We start from the raw sequence: 17,831 nt of genomic DNA, 5'->3' as shown, positions 1-17,831 counted from the left end.
TTCAACAATGGCAGTAAATTCTAAAGAGACATTGGCATATCCTTATTAATTACCCTTTTTTTTTTAAATCAATACTCCCTGCTAAACCCATCACTTCTAGGAGAGCTAAAACTGAGAAATCTAATAGCACCAAGTAAATTACATAGTATCAAACATAAGGTCCCAAATTACTTACAGCAAAAAATGGCTCGTTCCGCTGTGGCCATAATAGATGTCTTTGTTGCGCTAGCATTACAAACAGAACACACAGACTACTCTTCTACAGCAACAGGTGAAAAGTTCCCTATTAAGAGCTCCCTGAATTGTGGAAGAACGTTTGTGATTTATTTGCTGCAATGTACGTGTAACCTGCAACATGTGGGACGCACGACTCAAACACTAAGGAATCGTATCAAACACAGATCAAATGTCAGAAATGGGTTTTTAAAGCAAAGTGTCTCGCCATTGTACTTTTAAACATGATTGTAACTTTGATAATATAACGGTTACCCCAATAGAACAGATCCCGGCAGACATACCCAATAGATTTATCAGACTCCGGGGGGAAATGATTGGATATATAAGCTCGTGACTCCACATCCTAATGGTCTGAATGACCTGACCGAATCCACTCTAATAATAATTCTCATCTGCTAATAATTTCTACTGCCTGCTCTTAACGGTCATATGTTATTGTTCTCTATTCAGTCTAATACATTACCCTCCTTTTTCTTGTGTTGCCGTTTCTATTGTTATGACATTTACTATGTGGCTTTGATCTTTTTCTGCCGAAATACCAATATTAATGTTCTCGTTTGATGGTTATTAGCTACACACATTGCTTACAAAACATCTTTTCATATTTTGTTTCCCTTGCTGACCACTATCCATTTACTAACATTCTTATCCTTGGTACATTTTTCGACCTTTTTTAGACATTGTTATACTTTTACCTTTGTCTTACGTTGACTAATTTCTAGCTATTTTAATGAATTTTAATTATTTACCAATTTTATGATCCTTCTTCAACCGTTTCTCGCTAATATCGTTCTTCATTCTCCTGTTGTGAACTCTTCCTTAGTTTCCCTCCGTGCGTACCATCCTGCGTGTCATGTTTCCTTTTTGGTTTTCCTTGGCTACCGTACTTGTGGTTGCCTAGACGCCAGGGACACTTTAGCGCCGCCTGTGTTTTACTCTTCTTGTTTTGGTTTTTACATCAGCAGTGTCCTTTGTTTAGCATAGCACATGATGGCAGGGGAAACAGTAAGCGTGAGTACATAATCTATTTCTCACTACTTTGTCTTACGTAACTTTTTTTCCAAAAATCATCATTATCTCTATTGAAGTATTGACCTCGTTGCGGGTTTTATATGGTCTTTGTTTTCTCTGCCATTATTATGTGTAGTACTTCTGTACAGCATTTTGGGTTAACTGATTATGCGGGACTGTGTTATTTGTTGTGAAGCAATGATTGACACTTGACTTGACATTCGACTTTTGACCCGTTTGGCGTTTTTTTTTCCGATTGGCAGCTAATGGTTATCCATTTTTTTCTGGATTACTACTTCCGGTCGCGGCTTCCGGACTTGGAGCGGAGGTAGCAGACAGAGCGGACGGACCGGAGGGAGCGGTGGCGGCAGGAGCAGGTAAGTTAGGTCTGTGTATGTACACTACTGTATGTTAACCTACTACACTGTGTGTTAGCTCAAAAAAATGGCGACACACAGTGTAGGAGATTTGACCGTTCAATCCCCTCCTTTCTCCTGGCACTAGCCAGGATAAAGGAGGGGGGATTCTGGGAGCTCACTAGAGCGAGTGAGTTTTCTCAAATTTTGCAGCATAAAGCAATGTGGTTGCTTTACCACATGCCAATGCTGCAATTTTGGAAATTGCTCCATCTAATGACCAGCGCTGGGAAATGTTATAAATTAGAAACTAATTTATAATATTTCCTGACTCGTGAAAAAAATTAGAACAATGTTTAATCACCTATACACTGTTTAACTAAAAAAAAATATATAATTTTTCTAGCGACACATTACCTTTAAGCTTTTCTTCTGTTTTTTATTTTCATAAACTGAATGCATTTTAATTGTATGTATATTAGATCATCTTTTTTATCTGAGAGCTTTTGAATTGCACGGCACTATTGTGTAGTAAATTTGAATTATTAGTAAGCCTCTTCCTTGTAGTCTTGCAGAACTTAATCTTCCGAAGGAAAAAAAAAACATTACCTGTATGGGAGTATTTTATGTTCTGTTACGAGAACCTTTGTGATGGAGACTAATTAGTGTTGAGGAAATATGGAAACTTAGGCCCCCATCACCTAGATAATTATAGTTGGTGGTAGCCGACTGTCTTGGAATATCTGGGCACTGGAAACCTAGGCGAGTAATTTAGCATAATTGCCATTTACAGTAGGTGGGCACGAATGTGGTAAATAGGCCATCGTGTAATTCACCCCTGTAGGTGAAACCACCAGAACCTGGAGAAATTGCAGTCTGACAAATTCTTGGTTTGTTCAAAGCCGTTATCCAGACGGAATAAAAGGGGCTATAAGAACCGGACTCTGGCTAGGGCCAAATCAATAGTGGGGCCCAATTCCAGAGAGGATTTAATCTTTAATAAAAAGCATTCCACACCCAGGAGTTCAGATACACCAACATTAGTTCTCCAATAAAGTAATCAATTTAATGAAATCAGAGTGTATAAATATTTCCCCAGGTTGTTCGAAGATGACAATTTGGAAACGACCTTAAAACAGGGACTTCGTGCAGTGTCACGTAGAGCGCCCCCTCTGGTAACACGCTTTCTCCCTCCTTTTTTTAGGTCACGTAAAAACAAAACTACACGGTTACAGCACTCGTTATTACAGGTGCGGCTCTCACGCATGGATTGTTCCTTCACAAAACCTACCAAAGGCTTCTGTGATTCTCGTGGGGACGGTAATGTTGCCATTAAAAACAGATCAACTGCAGTAGCGAGCTAGTTATATATGTCATCGAATGCACCGTATGTGATAGAAAGTAGGTTGGTTGTACAACCAGAAAATGTAAAGATAGAATCCTGGAGCATCTTGTTAGATTAGGAATCCAGACATAAGTAATATTTCAAATGCAACGACACATTTAGTTGCAGGCCACATTAGATCCGTTAACTCATTCAAGACTTACGCCATAGAGAAAATCAAAGATTCTATGAGTGGCGGCAATCTAAGACACGTTATTAGATAGGGAGGCCGTCTGGATTTATAATCTGAAACGAGATCTCCAGTCGGCCTCAACCTCAGGAGGGAGCTCATGTTTTGAGGCACTAAAACAGAGAAAGTGCCTGGGACTGTGTGTGATGGGGGAGAGAAAGGGGGGGGGGGATAAGTGTGGGAAAAATTAGGAGCAGGGATTGGTGGCTAAGGGGATAGAGAAGGGGTTAAGAGCGTATAAATAATTGAGGTCAAGAGCAGTTCACCCTCTTACCTGCAGACGTCCCTCCCGCCCTCCCTCTTTAGGTAGATTGTTGTTATTTGTGTTCTGTCTTTTAATTTCATTGCTTTTCTTTTACCAGGTCTTTTATGGCCTGTCCGTTTCTGGACTTTCTTTTGCATAGGCGTTTGTGGTTTTTGTTTTTCAGATGTCAAAGCAGGGCGGAGACAGGCTCTGAAGAGTTAAAATGCGTGAGAAGAACCTACATGCGCTTCACAGTGGGCGGCATCACAGGATATGCTAATGAGTTAAGTGGTTACTTCAGGGCCATGTGAAAAATGTGTTAAATAAAGCGGTGGCCTTTCCCACAATTTTACAATAAATAGTTTTTTTTGCTTTATTTAATTATTAAGTTGGGTAATGATGTTCAGCGACATTTAGTATAGATATATTACATGCAGTCTCACCATTAAATATATTGGGATTATTTTAAGACAATATTTTTCTCCCTTTCCAATAAATATCAGGTAATACATGTGTCTTCCCGATACTGCTCTGACTAACCGTCCTGCGTCTTTAGTGTCTCAAGCATCGTAGTAATAAATATACTGATTGAGGATTAGACCGGGACAAAGATGCAAGTTCCAAACATCCCATTTGTGAATGTAAAGATGTTATAAGTTTACATTTTATAAATTTAAGTCTATGCCGGATATCCACTACATTAACATTCTTTCTGCTGCCATTTCTGCTAAAAACTTCATGGGAATCCCTAGATTATATCGCTCTAGAACTCCAATTACATTTTACACATGCAAAACAAAGCCTATATATATTAATATGGTGGCTACTTTAATATTGATGTCCTTATAATATACGCTCCAACCATTTCATTTATTTACAGGTTTTGCTTTCCTGTATCAGGAAAAAAAATAATATGGGAAACAAAATTAAGATTATGTACCATAGTGTGGGACTTCGGCTGTGTCTACACCCGATTAATATTGGCCATATGGTATACATTTTGACTGCGCATTTGCCCGGTCACACTAAAAGATTATCGTTTTGGTTTTTATTCCCCATATCAGCAAGCTTGTATGTATTTTTCATACGTGATATACAAAGTCAAATTTAGACCTGAAAAGGATTACCTGGTCACACGCATTTCCGTCAATCACAGGTGCTGTGGAGCACGATTCTGGCGAGGCCGAATTGACCGGATATAAAACACAAGAAACCTGCACTAGAACGGACTACAAGGAATGACTAAGGACACGAGCTGTGTCTGAAACGCGTAGGCAACTTATTACAAACCTCCTAAATACAATATTTAATCCTTTTGTTTACCAATAAAATTAGGCACACTTTCCTTTTAACGACTTTTCAGCGCTGAATCACATTTCTTTTAGGACCTGTGAGCCAAGATAGTCACCAAATTGGACCTGTGGGGAGCATACAACCTGATCCACATACATGGAGACGATTGGAAGATAGCCTTTAATACTTAGGATGTCCACCATGAGTATTTAGTCACGCTGTTCAGACTAATGCTTCTACTATATTTCAAGAGTTTCTGGCTGACATTTTCTGGGATCTGTTATACATCAACATGGTGGTCTCTTGCTTGATTTGACCACTCATCGGAAACAGGTCAGTCAAGTCTTCAACAGTTGCAGCAGAACAATATATGCCAAGTTGGAGAAAGGTTTTCCAGAAATGGAAGCGGGGATCTCTGTTATAATGTCTCTGATCCTGGAGGAAAGATGGATCCAGACAAGTTGTCTGCAGTGATGAACCTTGTCCTCGGCATATTGTGGATTGAATAGACAGATTGCTGAGTAGGGCTGGGGTAGATCTGGCGGTCATGGTACACAGCAGAACCAATGACTAATAAAAGTTCCTTAAACAATTTTAACTAACATGGGGAGAAGCTGAAGTCCAGGTCCTCCAGGGAAGTGTTCTCAGTAATACTCAGAGTGGCACGAGTTACTAGAAAGATAGCGGTAGCTCAGGGAGTTAAATAAGTGGCTTAGAACTTTGTGCACAAGAGGACTTCTGTTTCTGGAGAACTAGGTGAGTTCTGTTGGCTTCAGGCTCTATGGTGGGGACGGGCTGCATCTAAACTGGTAGGTTGCAGCGGTGCTGGGGAAAAGGGTTAGATGGCAGGAGATTTTAAACTGGAAGAGATGGAGGGTGGGTAAACAAAATATTAGATTGAGAGTAGGATATAGCAGGTGTTAGCAAGCAAAGTAGGGAGTAGACTAGGGAAAAAAAATGGATTTGGTAGCCAACATTTATAATAAGATCAGATATTGAATATACAACTATTATATCCCGGGGTATCATAAACTTTGGCCAAAGATCCTGGAGTAATAAAGCCATCCTACCAGACATATTCTAAGAACAAGAGCGCCATCCACAGGAGGATGAAGACTACTGTGACAAATATACCCATATCATGTTAGTGGAAGCAGATAAAAAAATAAAAATAAATAAAGTAAAGAGGGCCGGAGGACACCTGAGTAAAGGGTGGGGTTGTAGATGTACGTAGGTGCGACTAGGATTTCATTTTCATATATAAAAGGGCCCAATTGCATTGGAAATATACTGTATACGCAAGCTACTGGATCAAGGCTGTCTTTAGCACGCAGCGCTACATGTTCAGCGTTCAACCAACAGGGTGATAACGAAAAGCTTTCAACCTCCGCAACCCAAGGGTGAATCTTCTAAAGCGTTAGTCGGGGATCCAAAAATTACAAGAAAAACAAAACCGGATAGCGAATCTGTACAGACTCCACACACTAAACGACTACAAGTCGAACAAAGGCTTCAAAACTAAATTTAGATATCGAGCCATTAATATATGAATTCATACAGTGGCACATTCGGTGAAATAGTTTTTGGGGCCGATATAAATAGCAAGATCAAGACGTACAATTAGGGCTGCGCAAGATTTGACGCAGAATGTCTAATGATGCAGATTATATTTGTAGAGTAGCAAAACTTAGAAAAAGCCTTAACCCAGCCAAAAGTGCATTTCTAAGAGGCACAGCCATCCTGAGACCTGGCGAAAGTGACGTTAACGTAAGACCATTTTTAATTTTATGGAGATCAACCCTCAAGCGGACCGCTGCCGTCTGTTCTGATGGAGAGCGGCGCATGCATGAATTTAGTTTCTGGCGGGGTTTGAAAGCCATTGTTGAAGATTTTGGCGAATTATACTGTCTGCATGATTTAAGTAATCTCACGCTATCCAAGGGGTCTGAATTGAAATTAAGGCGTAGCGCAGATTTCCACAAAGTATTAAACACACTAAAATGACTGACTAGGCACGCCTTGGGACGGTTTAAAAAAGGTTGTGTGGGAACGGTTCACGACAGACGACCAATGAACTACAGGGACAGGTCTGTTAGGAAACCTGTAAAACTAGAGACGAAGACTCCTGAGGTGTATTTTCCAGTAGAAAGACAAACACCCCCTACCCCACACCATTTAATAGCGCCACATGTATTGCCCGTACGCCAAGAATCTCCTGGTCCAGAGAACGTTGTTGAAGAAATACCTGTACAGCATGAATTGGATAACCCCAACAAGGCTGTGGAAGAGCCAGTATTTCTGGAGCTCAACCAGTACAGTAGGGATCTCATCAATTTTAATGCTGTTGAGCATTATCAGCATTTCAGATTTGCAAATCTAGAAAACCTACGGGCCTTTGAATAACTATCCAGGAGCTCTTACACTTACTGTGGGCTGATGTGGGGCTCAATGATTTGGTTCAGTTAAGATTCGCTGGTGACGGCCTCAATGATTCTTTGTATTCTACCATTAAGACTCGTTGTTACAATTGTTAGAAACACAGTCGGAGGTGTTATGACCTGTAGGCGGCTCAGATTTACCCCTTAAATCCGAATTATTATAACAGACACACTGGCTTTTGTATTTAAACAGAAAACAGCTTATGTCTGGCTGCCAGTCTGTGCCCTTTAGGACACCAAACAGGTGGCAGACTATGGTTGGTGAGGAATCTGAAATTCATAGGACTTTGGGCATACCCGACGACTGGCTAGTCCGTTTTAGCAACATACCGGAGATTGAAAAGCATTTGAATGTGACCATTAAGATCGATCACCAGGATGAACGGCAGCGTTTCCACAGAAACTCCCTGTAAAGACAAAGTTCTGTTTCTATTACAAGATCCGGATCATTACTACCGTATCAAAAACATTTTTACTTTGAGACACCCGTTTTCAGCACAAACAGCCATTCATGCCGTTATATTTATAAAGCTTGTCAGAGACTCGTGCTGTTCAAACGATTGTTTAAAGCCGCAAACATCTTGTCCGCAAAAAATAGAGAGAGAGTAGACTTAAGGAATACTGCGATTCGTGCAGCAAATACGTATATTAAAAAGGCAAAGCCGCATGATTGTGAAGGTTTAAAACGTCAAATTTGCTATGCCGTAATTGACACGGTAACGTTTGTTACTTGAGAAAAGTTACGCTGGATGAGATGGACAGATGCATTTATTATTATTTTGACTGTGTGCAGGAGACTGGTATACATATACCCAATTACACCTACACATTTCCGTTAGACAGGGGGGGGGGCTGGGAATATCAGAGATCAACGTGTCTGGAAGATTTTGTTAAATTCACACACGGCTTTCTGCGGCTACACGTTTTTAGATCAGTGCCGGCCCGCATGGAGTTTACTTGGTCGTAAAACAGTGGTCAAAGAAATTTTTTTTCATTAACTTATTGGCACGAGGAGGTCAATTACATTGTGTGTCAGATTTAAGAACTCAGTTTATCGATTCTTTACATTTCCTGCCCATGAGTCATCGTAACCTACCACAGCCATTGGGTTTCAACATCTCCAAAGTCTGTTCTCCACACTTTATTTTTAACACTGGTTAATTACATTGTTCTAGGCCTTCTGTAAACCAATAGGATTTTGAAATCACGATGCCCGATTAGAAAAGTGAAATTCATGGCTTGGTATACTGATCACCAAAACTACGTGCAGCGCTACCAGCTGCCGTTAAATCTTTTAACAATGTGACAAACTACGACCAATTATATCCCAAACCCATCAAAACACAGTTTCTTAAAAGGAACTATCATGAAGCGTGTGAAATATGGAAACATGACTGGGATAGTATGTTAGACATGAACAAGTTTTTCCTCTTGGGGGAAAAAAAATAAAAATATAACCCTGCATCCCATGAACCCCTGTGATGCTCTTTATGGCAGTGGTACAAACGCCATAAAATTGTACCACAAAACTGGCCCTGGTGAGCATCTACACTACTAGGACTGCACCAGCTTGTACCCCTACGTTAACAAGACTAAGCAGCACCGCGACGACCATCCAGTTATTTACGATTTTAAGCCTTTTGGACGTCTACCAAGTTTGCCAGCCGGAAGGTTTATACTTTCCGGTCCTGCCTGTTAGAATGAACAAACTCCTGTTCTCCTTGCGCCACTAATGAGCTGACGATCCCGTGCAATCACACAGATGAGCAGTCACTGACAGGTACTTGGCGCACTATTAATATACAAAACGGCCTTAAAGAAACGTTACACACTTTGTGAGATTTTTTAAATTTTGCTCTGAAGTGGACAACTCAGTTGTTTGAAGTTTACATTAAAGTGCATCTCGGGGATAAACCGGCGGCTTCAGAATATCCCTCATGGTGTACAAATGATGTAATAACAAACACTATATGAATGTATTGGAAGTAAAGGAGGGAATTCGGCTGCGCAAGTAAAATAGAGGTTAATCCAGCCAAGAGACAGATTGCAGAATGGTTTCTAAACTGTGGGGAAATGGTCAGGTGGCTAATTTACTAATCACAACTATGGGGACCAATCCGGAGGGGCTTTCTGCACACACATTTTTAATACAATACGAGGAGTCTTCATTGGATTTCAGATGACGGGACAGCCATGATCAGTTGGGAGAAAGGAAGTGTCCTAGCTTAGTGCGGAATACAAATGACGGTTTCTGCTCGCCTAGAGATGTACAATGTTTTGGACTCTGCTGAAATTTGAGTGTATGGGTCATGGTAGAGAGACATCTCTGGTAAATAGGATAATGCCGAATCCGCCGTTGGGCGATGTAAGTGACCTGACTAGTGAACTGCCTACCACCTACATTACAGAGTAACATAATATATGGTGCTTATCAAGAGCCCCAGGGACAAACTATAAACAACTTCAGCCCGTCAAACGTACCTTGGAAAGACTGTTCTTTTAGCGCGTTGTGGAGCAATCGGGCGGTTTTATTGGCTCCCTGCTGGGGTTTCCTATACCTCTTGTCTGGACTGACTAACCGATAATGGAATATGCAGAGAAAACGTACATGTCCCTGAACACTATTTGGATAGTTTACAGAAATTCTTTGAACAATGAGAAACAGAATTTGTTTACCTTCCAAATACTTAAAAAAAAACAAAAACCTGAAGATTAAAAAGATCAAGGAGGAATAGAACCGTGCTGCAGAAATACTGGTTACATGCGAAACAACTTAAGCAGGCAAAGACGAGCTTAACTCTTTAATGCCCCCTGATGTATCTGACCCAATGACGCCGCAACCTTTACAAGCTCACCCGTTGAACAGCGCTGACCCTGTGATTAGTGGGATTGTTTACCTGTAAACGACGACAGGTATAAAAAAAAATTCTGAATTGTTACTCTGTAAAATGTCACAAGCCGAGCAGACTGCAGCCTGGAATGACCAAGGTGAATTGGTTTATAAAAGGCTGTTATACCGAGCTCTAAAATACTGGCCTTAATCCACACTAACACAGAAACGTAACATCACGACAGCAAAGCCCTTGCCGGGTGGGACACTTTATTGGTCTCCATGGCTCAGTTAAACATACTGTCTATAATGGATGAATACCAATGGGAATTTTTTGGTTAGAACCTAACCTTTAATGTGAGATTTATTTCTTTTTTTAAGCAATTTCAGATAGTGATACAATTGTATCCATAAGGTTCGTTCACTAGCGCTTGCGCACTTTACATTGACATATGTAATAAGTTCAGACAGGACAAGGATGAGATTTAAATGGTTAATACCATCACACTCTAGTATTTATAATTTATTTTAGCATTTTCCTGGTTTTTATTTTTATATTTTTATATTTTTTTATAGTTATTCAAAAAATATTATGTTTAAATATTTTTGTTCCAAGTTGGGACCGGTACCCTCCTTGTCACAAGGTGTGTGCCAGGAACTGAAGCAACATGAGCAGCTGCTCTAGGAGTTCCTCTATATGAATCTCTTGTATTTCAGCTACTGCTGCTATAGAGATGTCTGTGCAGCTCTCTTATTAGCAGATCAGCTGCTTTATCAAGCCCAGTGTGTGCCGGGAGCTGATACAGCTTCAGCTGCTGCTGCTGTGGATTCCACTGTGAGGATCTCGTGTTTAGCAACACACTAATCCTGCCTATCTGTAGTTATCTAGCCCTACGCGTTTCCTTACTCATAAGTAACTCTGCAGTAATTCATCAGGGGCTCACAGAGTTAATAGATTAGACCTTCTGGCATTCCAGAGGTCTGTGTAGACAATGCACTGATTCTATGATCAAACGTGGACATAGTTGCTAGCCACTATTACTGCAGAGTTACTTATGAGTAAGGAAACGCGTAGGGCTAGATAACTACAGATAGGCAGGATTAGTGTGTTGCTAAACACGAGATCCTCACAGTGGAATCCACAGCAGCAGCAGCTGAAGCTGTATCAGCTCCCGGCACACACTGGGCTTGATAAAGCAGCTGATCTGCTAATAAGAGAGCTGCACAGACATCTCTATAGCAGCAGTAGCTGAAATACAAGAGATTCATATAGAGGAACTCCTAGAGCAGCTGCTCATGTTGCTTCAGTTCCTGGCACACACCTTGTGACAAGGAGGGTACCGGTCCCAACTTGGAACAAAAATATTTAAACATAATATTTTTTGAATAACTATAAAAAAATATAAAAATATAAAAATAAATAAAAACCAGGAAAATGCTAAAATAAATTATAAATACTAGAGTGTGATGGTATTAACCATTTAAATCTCATCCTTGTCCTGTCTGAACTTATTACATATGTCAATGTAAAGTGCGCAAGCGCTAGTGAACGAACCTTATGGATACAATTGTATCACTATCTGAAATTGCTTAAAAAAAGAAATAAATCTCACATTAAAGGTTAGGTTCTAACCAAAAAATTCCCATTGGTATTCATCCAGTGAAACACATATATTACTCAAGGGAAAAACCACGTATATTTACTATTGCACAGTGAATAATACTGTCTATAATAGTTGTAAACTAGTAAAAGTTGTTGCAACTTACGCTAAAAGGAGTCATAACGCAAGTGTTTCCCAGCATTCTCGAAAAGAGAAACCTTTGCCTCAACACAAGACAAGCGTTGGACAATATTTATGAACCGGCACTACCAATTGAAGGCAAAATACATGGTGTTTTGAACAAGACTGTTACGTGCACAAGTCAGAAAGAAATGTACGATGGCTGGAGGATAATGCTATTCCAACTGGATTTCCTTAGGAAAGTCTCCACCATGTAGACGGAAACATAGTACATGAACACAATTATGCTTTGTCAACCGAAATCATGGAATTATGTATTTCTTCTACATCCACACCCAGAATTGATCCGGTTTCTACCAGTTCAATGAATAAAGATGCATCAATGAACATATGTGTTGATGTGAAATATGTAAAAATCAGGGTGAACAGAACTTGAAAGAAACGTTACAACACACCAGTTAGGTCATTCACAACTTCAGCCACCAGCACACCACTGAAAAAGAAGAAGATGCAGCCACTAACAAATTACAGTGGAAAGAGGTCGCCGGGATCCTGATGAACATGGATTCTACAAACCCATCAGGTTGGATCATTTCTAAATCTAAAAATGTTCTACCCAAAGCACAAGACGACCATCATGCCAAGGTTTCTGAGGAACAAGAGGAACGTTTTAACATCACCTTTGTATCTTCCATTGGTACGAGTAATTGTATAATCATTTACCATTCAGCAGAAAAATCTGTAGTAGAGACTTATGTGGAAAACGTGTTACACTTAGAAATTATTCACTTCGACTAATATTTTTATGTTTTAATGACAGTCTTCTCCAAACAATTTCAGGTGAAAGATTAACAAAGCTGAAAATTTTAATTCCAATGGCATTTTCTAAGGAATAAGATAGATTTTTATATTAAGCTACTGGGCTGGAACCAAATATGATGATTTCTATTGGTCTTTAAACATTGCAGATATTGTTCCCATCCAGACACTGTCTTATGACCACATAAAATATACCTGGTAAATAGATCTAGTATATACTGAGATTATTCAGTGGTTTTCACCCATTGGGGTGGCAGAATGCTCAGAAGCCATTTGGTCATAGATTCTTATCTACTGCCTTATTAGCATTACAATGGTCCTCAGTACAGGAAGGAGCCAATGTAAACTGGATGTAGAGACAGCCGAGCATACTGGGATTAGATTGACCTATACTGTACAGACGCACATTGGAAGGTGTATATATGGGAGGTCTTAAGGTGGAGTCAACTGAGGGATAGGAACATATAGGCCATGTGAATTTCTGGTCTCTCTTCCTGCCAGCCCTGGATGATCAGCACTCATCAGGAGCAAGCCAAGTTAAATCATATGTGTGCTTTCTGTGTATGTAAGTATAAATATAAAAAGTCTGCTGTAATGTTGTTATATGTGTACATAGAGATATTCTAGGATTATATATACAGTAACTGCATAATGTCTCACCATGCTTTGAGTGGTGCTCAAAAGCGCAAAAAGAAGAGGGAAGGAGAAATATGCCAAACTTCAAAAAATATGTCGTTTCTTTAAAGCAACTGGAGATGCAAGTACATCATCTGCCTCTCACAGTAGAACTGAAGAAACGTCATCAATAGAAGATGTAAATGTAAGTCCTGGCAGTATTGTACAGAGTTCATTGCAGGAGAGTAACAAGTGGACACGCCGGCTGTAGCGCAAGTACAACAGAGGAACATATGGAAAGTCTGTCTGTGTCAGTCAACTACAGTCTAGCCTTATCGAAGGTGTTCTATCCGAGGAACACGTAACAGACAGAGGCCATTACCCGATTACCATTCAAGATGGAAATGTTAAAAGATTTATTATAAGTAATGGTCTTGCAGGCAATGAATCATTTAGGGAAAGTGCCAAGGACTGCAAGGGATGGAGGAGGAGGTGTGAAAAGTTCAGGAAATGCCCATGGATCCAGGATTGGTTACAGGGTGGTGCGAGGGGTGTGGTAAAGCTGATAAATGTGAAGGGCAAGTGCAGTTCCCCCCCTCTTACCTTCTGCTCCAATGAGAAGTACACCTTCTGTCGAGTGTGAAGATCTTGAGCCTCCATTTTCTATATTTGCTGCCTTCATCCTTTTCCTGATGGCTGACGAACTCCTGCAACAGGTTGCACAACAACAGGTGGCTCTTGAAGGAACAGCCTGGTTGGAGTCACTGTTAGCAGGGAGGAACAGAGGAGTTAACGCACCGGCCCAGGAGGCGTTACCAGCAGCTACTCGAGGTAGGCCACAAAGCGTAACGCGTCCCCCTGCTAGATTAAGCCCTAGCCCAGTCGCCAGAGGCCCTCACCGGTCTAATATAGCCTCCGCTGCCGGTAGTGGTAGTGCAGCAAGTGGTCATGGTGAGGCCGAAATAGTGGAGCGTGCAGGCCAGAGGCGTTCCACTTTGGTCGCATCAGCGGGGGATGCGATCCCTCCTTCTCCCTGTCAGACCCGTACCTCCCACCTCCCGCCACATGGGCCACGGAGATGTGTGCCGCAGGTGGCCGCAAGTCTGCTGGCTGTGGCGGCTACCGCCTATGCGGAGCAGGGGGTGGTGAGTACTGATGCTCCTCTAATTGCAGGCCGGGACAGTGTTGAGGCATTCCCTGCATCGGAGGTGGCTGAAATGGTCTCCTACCATGCGGCCTGTGTGCAGGAGCGGAGTCTCGCCGGAAAGTGGCAGGCGGCTCCCTTTGCGGCAGCTCCCAGCGTTGCTGCTCCCTTAAAGTGCCGGGCAGCGGCTGTTAGAGGGAAAAGGCGTAGGCACATGAAAAAAACGGAAAGTGTCTGCCAAGAATGCTCGGGTTACAGGTGAGCATTTGGTGCGGCCGGTGGGATGGACCAAGCAAATGGATTAAAGGGCTGATGGTTGCACACAGTTGTGTCATGTGCCTAGTTTCTCCTTTCACAGGGGTTCTGTGCAGACACCAGGACAAAGTATGGGTGAAGGTAGGGAGAATGTTAATGTTGAAGACAATTTGTCTGCCGTGTCACTTTTCTTCCGCAGGTGCTGTCGCGGATATGTCTGAGAGGGAGGAGACATCGCTCCAAGAGGCATCGCCGCCACAACCGTCACAGATACACGTTGTCTTCTAGAGAGATACCCTCCTCTTAGTCTTCTTCAACGTCTGCAAGGTCTCCGCAGGTGTTGGCCAAGGATTGTTCATAGAAGCGGAATTGCAGTCGGGGTCAGGAAGCGCATTGCGTACTCGCACTGGTAGCCTCGCTGTCCCAGGAGACTTCCATTGCCTGTCAGGTGGGAGTGAGCCTTTGGTTCCAGCAGGATTGACAGCGGACATTATACCTTCAGGAGACGCTACGACTTCTGCCCCCGATGAGTATACATGTAATAACGCATGGCTTGATAAGTGTTTTGTCTGGGAATGATTTTGTTTCTGTGTTAAAGGCTGTTGTAGCGGTTTAACGGTAAATGAGGCAGCTACTGCTACTGCTGCCTCGGGTCCGCCAGGGGGGGGGGGGTGAAGCTCCCATCTGCAAAGGAATCGGATTTTAGTATTTTGAAGTTTAGGGACTCGATATTTTGTGGTGTGGCTCCTCTCGGTACTCACGGCAGAAATCAAGGAAAAAATATGGAAGAATGAATATGTTGATATTTGGTCATTGGTTTCTGTTGAACAGGTGACTGTTGATAAGGAGCGCACATTTGAGAAGGGTTCAGATAGAAAAATTAAAGTAGCAAAGACATTTAATAATTGGCTTCAGGGTTATTCTACCCTGGTGCACATTTGTCAGCGCTTCCCCGGTAAAGGGGCTGAATTGTTCTTGTACTTTGATACAATATTTAGTGCCCACAGACTGCACTGTGGTGCAGCTTGGTGGCGCTATGACGAGGAATTCAGTCGTTTGGGTTTGTCGCCTGACATTGGTTGGGCGTCCAAGGCAACGGATATATGGTTGCAGCTCATTTTAGCCCAGACGGGGAAGCCCGCGCGCCCCTTTATACTGCTGGCTGCAGCTTCAGTGAAGGCTTCTACAGCCGGGGCCCCGTGGCCCACGGGGGCCTGCTGGTTGTACAACGAAGGTCACCGTCGTTTCTTTGCAAATTGCAGGTTTCGGCACGAGTGCTCCATCTGTGGGGGCGGGCACGCGGCTATTAGAGGTAAGCAGCCTTTCAAGGTGCCTACTTCCGGCGCAACAGAGAACGCCAGTGAGCGTGCACGAGATGGGGCCGGGGCTAGATCGGTGCCCCAGGAGGCGGGAGGCAGAGCTGCTCACTGAAAGTTTTCATTTTGGTAATTCCCTATGAGCATACGTCTGCATTGTTATTGTCGGATAACTTAAAGTCGGTCAGGGAAAACGTTGACGTTGCATGACAAGAGATTGATAAAGAAGTTGAGTTGGGTAGGATGGCTGGCCCTTTTTCGGAACCCCCGTATTCTAATCTGAGGGTATCCCCCCTTGGCTTGGTGCCCAAAAAAGAGCGAGGTAGTTTAAGGCTGGGTTCACACGAGCATATTACGTCCGTAATGGACGGAACATATTTCGGCCGCAAGTCCCAGACCGAACACACTGCAGGGAGCCGGGCTCCTAGCATCATAGTTATGTACGACGCTAGGAGTTTGTCTCGCTGCAGGACAACTGTCCCATACTGTAATTATGTTTTCAGTAGGGACAGTAGGCCCACGAAGAGGCAGGGACTCCTAGCATCGTACATAACTATGATGCTAGGAGCCCGGCTCCCTGCAGTGTGTTCGGCCCGGGACTTGCGGCCGAAATACTTTCAGTCCATTACGAACGTAACATGCGCGTGTGAACCCAGCCTTAGACTTCTACATCATTTGTCCTTTCCTCACGGTGCATCAGTTAACGATGGTATTCCCAGTGAAGATTCGAGGGTTTCTTATACTTCATTTGATGTTGCGGTTCAACTGTTGCGGGCCAGGGTGCATTGTTCGCCAAGTCTGATATTGAGGCTGCGTTTAGTTTTCTACCCGTTCATCCTGATTATTTCCATTTGCTGCGTTGTTGTTTAGATAGTGATTTTTATGATATGTGTTTGCCTATGGGATGTTCTATTTCATGTAATTACTTTGAAATGTTTGGTTCCTTTCTAGAATGGGTAGTGCATTCTGAGTTAGGTTTTTCGTCTGTCATTCATTATTTGGATGATTCTTTTTTGTCGACCCTAAAGGGTCCGGTATGTGCGGTTACTGGTCGGTTTTTCAGAGGATGGCAGCGCGTTTCGGTGTGACGATTTCTGAAGAAAAGACCGAAGGCCATCCACGGTTTTGTCATTTTTAGTTATTTAAATACACGGTTAAGATGGTTTTTAAGTTGCCTGACGATAAGTGGACTAGTTTAGTGTCACAAATTGATCAGGAGGCAGGGTCCAGGAAGGTAACGCTGCAACAATTGCAATCGTTACTCTTGATGGCAGGGATATTAGTATGTCGAAATCAGTATGAAGCGGGCCTGTTTCGTGCAGCTTTTTCCTTGGCTTTCATCGCGGCTTTGCGCATTAGCGAATTGGTCCCCCCAAGTGCGATTAGGGCGGGGGGGGGGGGTTTGGCATTTTCAGACGTAGTAGTTCGTTCTGAATGCTTAAAAGTGTGTGTGCGCGTCGATCGAAGACTGACCAGTTGGAGAGAGGTTCTTGGGTTGCGATCGGGCAATTAGGTGGGAGCAACTGCCCACTGGCGGTGGTGTCTGAATTTATGAAAGTACGTGCTCAATGGCTGCAGTTCTTGTTACACGCCAATTCTTCCCCCCCTTATTCGTTTTCAGTTCACTTCAGTTTTTAAGTCATGCTTACGACACATGGGTCTGCCGGTGCATGAATTCGGGACTCATTCCTTTCGGATAGGTGCAGCTACGGAAGCACTGGGGAAGGGGGACACCGCAATAATGCGGATAGGCAGGTGGACTTCGGCGAGCTTTAAGTTTTATGTACGCCCGGATTTAGTGGTCAAGGAGGTTTGAGAGGGCTAACGCTAGTTTTTCATTTCTTGGTTTGTGTTTTATATGATGGTTTGTGTTGTCGTACGGAGGTTCTCGTTTCCCAACTCGGCAGGAGCTGCGAGGCCCAAAGTTTGGATCATAGAGCACTCGTACGTACATTGG

At 42.6% G+C, this 17,831-nt stretch overlaps 1 long non-coding RNA gene across 1 annotated transcript; it reads left to right on the top strand.

Moving 5' to 3' along the window:
- The first annotated feature begins 1,523 nt into the window (after positions 1–1,523).
- LOC142748460 (uncharacterized) lies at positions 1,524–3,672 on the top strand. The gene is made up of 3 exons (XR_012882265.1): positions 1,524–1,625; positions 2,809–2,854; positions 3,607–3,672. It is a non-coding gene; the product is annotated as an uncharacterized LOC142748460 (long non-coding RNA).
- Positions 3,673–17,831: the final 14,159 nt, after the last annotated feature.

The sequence above is a fragment of the Rhinoderma darwinii genome, chromosome 3, assembly GCF_050947455.1.
Source record: "Rhinoderma darwinii isolate aRhiDar2 chromosome 3, aRhiDar2.hap1, whole genome shotgun sequence".
NCBI lineage: Eukaryota > Metazoa > Chordata > Amphibia > Anura > Rhinodermatidae > Rhinoderma > Rhinoderma darwinii.
This window is presented reverse-complemented; position numbering and strand designations above follow the sequence as displayed.